Source organism: Ptychodera flava, chromosome 3 (genome assembly GCF_041260155.1).
Source record: "Ptychodera flava strain L36383 chromosome 3, AS_Pfla_20210202, whole genome shotgun sequence".
Lineage (NCBI taxonomy): Eukaryota > Metazoa > Hemichordata > Enteropneusta > Ptychoderidae > Ptychodera > Ptychodera flava.
The window spans coordinates 40,150,864-40,156,100 of NC_091930.1; positions in this window are offsets into that span (position 1 = coordinate 40,150,864).

Sequence of the window (5,237 nt, forward strand, 5' to 3'; positions counted from 1 at the left end):
TGACCTAAGATGACCTTCATACTAGTCAAACCAATTACACTGCTCGTAACAAAGACAACACCATAGGCGCGTCCATCAGCCAATCACACTATTTAACAAATAAAAGATCGGGCTCAAAAAGCCACAAACGGGTATTTAGAAACTGTTTTATGTTTGTGCAGTTTCATGCGGGGAAAAGAGGTCGCGAAACTGTTAATCGTACGTGTGCCGTCTAAGGACGATTCAGAATTAACTTCCAGGGGAGGGTGGAGGATTTTCTATTATCTCGGTGATTTTTTTCCATGGCCCCCCCTAGTAAATTATAGAAAAAATCTATGGCCCCCCCCCCTCATCTTTCCTGGTTTTTTTCCATGCCCCCCCTAATATATACATGCATGCTTATATGGTACATTATAGACATATCTAGTCTAACAAGTTGCAGGAACTGTAGGGCCTAGTGGACATTAATCGATGATATAACAAATCATTTCAGGGTTATGTGACTATAAAAAGAATGATTTGCAGGGACTGCAAGTGGCACACTTTTGGAAAGGGTAGCAATAAACATATCTGGTTGTAAATTTCTAAAGAAAAGTTAATTACTAAATATGAATACTTTTTTCGTTATGTCTCACTGATACATATGATGCACACAAAGACAAGCAAAGATATCAGTTAGAAATGGTGAACAGAAAATCAGGGAGCAGATAATTGGCAAAGTATCTTGAAGTTTAATGGTACATCATTTGCAGATATCCAGACATTTCTGGAAAGTGAGATGTACATGTACATGCACACGTTCAGCATACATTTTCATTTGATGATGCTGAATATTTGCAGACTCACGGTGAAAGTTTTAAACATTAGGAATTAAAATTGGTGAAAGCCAACTTGTTTTTAATTTTCTCTTTTTTTTCTAATTTGGTTATCATAAAACCAAGTAGCTGCCACTGAAAGCAAAAATGCTGAGGAATATTTTAGAACATTTCTTGGACAAAACACCTTATCCAAAACATGAATTCACATTTTATTCTGCTCATTCCATTCACAATCCAATGTTCATATTAAAATGCAGACAGCCCTGTGCAAGTCAAAATTCACATTTTGTCAGCAGTATTTTTCAAAATTGACAGAGCATGCATATTTCAAATTTTTTTAACAAACTTTAATTTTAAAATAGTCATGATGCGCATGTTTTCAGATGACACGAAACAATAAATGTTAATTTGTTTTTTTGCCTTTTCTGCCAGCCGCCACTGTGAAATCTTTGATTATACATATCAGAATGAATGGGACACATAAGTATTAGCATCAATACACAATGTGTAAGCCTATCCACATTTCTCCTAGCCTCATACACACTGAGATCACTTCTTGGACTACAGCAAATTTCTTGTGTACACAATATTTCAACAATCCGACACCATAGCATTGGCGCAGTGCCACATGATCTTCTGGATGCACATACAGGATTATTGGAAAATCAACCCTTTTGTAAATTTTTCACCATATATTTTTGACAGTAATACATAATATTTTTATTTTCAACATTAAAAACTATTCGCTGAAAAGCACCTTGAAGATGAGACGGCCATAAATTATTTTCAAAAAGTTTATAGTAGATGTAAGCACTGTAAAAAGTTATGTAGAACATTTAAAAAATTTAGAAAGGGTAAAATTGATGAGAATGAAACATAGAAAAAAGGAGCAGAAAAGAAGAGTAGCAGTAGCAGTAGTTTACTCAAAGGATGAGTGGGTGTATATTTGGGGTAAAAAACCTCAATTTTTGTATTAATGATAAAAATTTATTTAAGTCAAAATCTAGACAGTATTTTCTGAAATGTAATATTTCACTTGAAAGGAGAGTATTCATGTAGAAAAAACAACTATTTTATTTGGCATTATCCATCCTCATTTTAAAATTGTAGGGGTTTAAAGACTGACACTCTAATAATTGATTAAAATCATGATCAGCAAAATTAAAATGCCTCTTATTCAAAATGCCTCTTATTAAAAATGTAAGAGCTTTATTGCCAAACAAAACCAATTGATAGTTGTTGTGTTATATAGCATTTAAAAAACATAATGTGAAATTTCAGAAAATTTGACCCAGCCGGAGTGGAGTTAAATTCTTTGGAAATTTTGAAATTGGGAGGCAAAAGAAGCCAAGAAATCGGGTGATTTGCATACATTTGCATAAATTAACACTTCTTTATCATGCAACTTTCAACTGCTTTACAAGCTACAAGGTAAACCCAACCTTAAAAAGACATTTGCTGTAATTTTTAGCATTTGTTCAATGTTCATCTCTGTGTATCAGCATTTGTTTGTTATTCTGTCACTACATAGAACACCCAATGCTGTATTTAGCAACATACCAGTGTGAACATAAATGACCATTGTTATTGTTGATAAATGAATTCTAGTCTGGACTTGATCTGAGATCTCTTTTCAACAAAAACAACCCTGACTGTTCACTGTATGGTTTGTATTGACATGCTAAATACTGGACATTTCATAACGCTTCAGGGAGGAGAACAAGATACTGCTATAGATGCATAAAACAAACCACTGTGAATATTACCGAATTTGGCAGCTAAAGGAGTTTAACTAAACATGCTGAGTTTATCTGTCACCCAGGTAGCGTCTATGGTTCTCTTTTGTAGAGATCAGAAATTCTGGGCAAATATTGAATTGGTGTTTTTTTTCCTTGCGCCCCCCCTAAAAGATTGTGGTATTTTGTCTGGCCCCCCCCTAAATTTTCTTGGAAAAATGGGTGGCCCCCCCTGAAAATCCTCCACCCCCCCTGGAAGTAAATTCTGAATCGTCCCTAACAGCTGGCAGTGCAATCCCGAAATTACAGGTCTATAAAATAATCTAATGACGTTAAAAGTAGCCGGGAAAAAATGCAAAACAGCCGGGTTATTTACCCGGCACCCGGCTTCTAAGGACAACACTGGGTATTTTAAAAGAGGAAATGTTATTTGCTCGTGCAGCAATGAAAAATCGTGGAGTCTGACGCAAATTCGAACTGATGGAGGGAAGGGTGCTGCATGTTAACTTTTGAACCCTTTGAACGTCAATTTTTATCGCATTTGTAAAATATGTCTCTGTCAAAGTTTTTGAGATTTTTGCCAAAAGTTTGATAAAAAAAGTATAGCCAGTGAAATGTAATATACATTTAGTCATATTTTCAAAAGAATTTCAGAAAAATTCATAAAAGTTAATAAAATGTTGCACTAAAATTTTGGTGGAAAAAATAACACCACTCAAAGAGTTTAGTGAATCAAATGATAAACATATCAATGCATAATGGGATGCAGCTTCAACTGGTACTTAATGTGTCATCAAGACTGAACGCGACATAGTGAACACGGTCTCGCTTCATAAAATAAGCACATTCAGACGCGTAGCGTCGAGGACAATACCGAAGCGTACGATGTACGAGAACATAAATCCCGATATTTCGTGAAAAGCTTTATTATTATTATACACCTTTTTGGTCCATTTCTACGAGATAAAAAACAAATCAAAGGAATAAATGTTTAGGGTGCTTGTCACGACCTGCTCTGAGCAAACGTAAACAGAAGGGGACAAGTTCAGCGCGTCCGCTAAGCGACGTATAGAACGAAACATGAACCTACGCAGCGCTGTGCAGGTGCTAGAAGTTATAGTTCAACGTCATAATTTCACTCAAATTCACAAGCTTTGGACTGATTATTATTCACTTCGTGAAGTACTGAATATTCAGATTGTGTGTTTGAAAAATGTAAGAAGTGTATTTAAATTAACAACGCATGACAGTGGGGACAATGTCACGATTTGACGCCTGCCCTCGGGCTGTAGATCCTGACCGAAATATTGATGATACCCTAGCCTGCGGCTCGTGCATCAACGATATTTCTGTCAGGATCACTATCCCTTTGGCAGGCAACAAATCGTGATATTGCCCCCACTGTCACGTGTTATTATTTAATTATTTCACACCTGGGAACAAGTAATAAGGTCATCGGTTCATGTAGTTAGCTAGAGTGAAACTTTGATTTCTTTCGCGGGAGACATAAATATTTAGCATGTATCATCATATATATCTCTGAAAGTACGTATACAGCAAAGATATTAAAAATAAATGGTTTAAAAATCTATTGGTCGATAGTAGAGATATTATGATTGTGAAAAGGCCTGCGTATGGTGACATTTAGCGATATTAGAATACTATAATGTCTGTTAAACTGCAAAGTAAATGACAATGAACTACGTGTCTAGCAAGTGCGTTCATGGGCTAATGTACCAAGCATCGGTAGTGGCGTATGGAAATGTGGAACACGAAAAAACAAGTCGCACCAAGAAGAAGTAAAAGTCGAAATAGTATCACCAATAAGCACCAATAATTATACAGAACGATGTAAAATACTCTGCAGATTAGTTTATTTGACAGTGTGCTCTATACTTGGATTTTGAAATAGATGAACATCAGTCACGAGCAAATTCCAAATCAATGCAATGATGTTTAGAGGATCACATTTGGTTTAGGCTGATATTTCCAAGTAAATTGACGCTGTTTTAAGATTACATTCTGACTTTTAACGACAACATCTAACCGCTGCCGCTGCGCTGTGCTTGTGGTTATAGTGTCGCCATTGTGCACACTTATCATTTTACCAGCTGTCGTCTGACTGTTACTGGAGTCAAATTTGTGCAACCAGAAAACCCATATACAATTCTGTGCTCTCTTGTTTGTTACACGAAATGATATTGTTAATTGCATCTCACTGGCCAGGTAAAGTTTGAGTCACCCAAAGAAGAACCCTTGGTTGGTCACTGCCTCATGACGTAAGACTGGAAAATGAAGTACGAGGTAAAAGCTCTACTTCGACGGTACGGTGTCACATTCTTGTGTTGTCAATCTAATGGACCTAATTGCCATTTCACGAAATTTGCTTCAGTTTGGGGTAGTTAACTTTAGAATGTCTGTAGCCATGCGCGACAAATTATACCATAACCATGTGTGAACAAAACGTTTCTGATACGTCGGAAACTTGTGCATGCTTCTTTCAGACTTAGTTTCTATCATTTTAATCTACAATTTTTCATTGAGTCAACCTTAAGATCAAGAGGTCGCGATAAGATATAGACTGTTTGGGTGGGGATTGTAAAATGATATTGATATTATGCAAAAGGAATGGAGATAATCGTATTTCCTATCATGTGTGACGGTATTTGTGAAAACGAGTCTAGTCCGTCATTCTAGTTTCCGC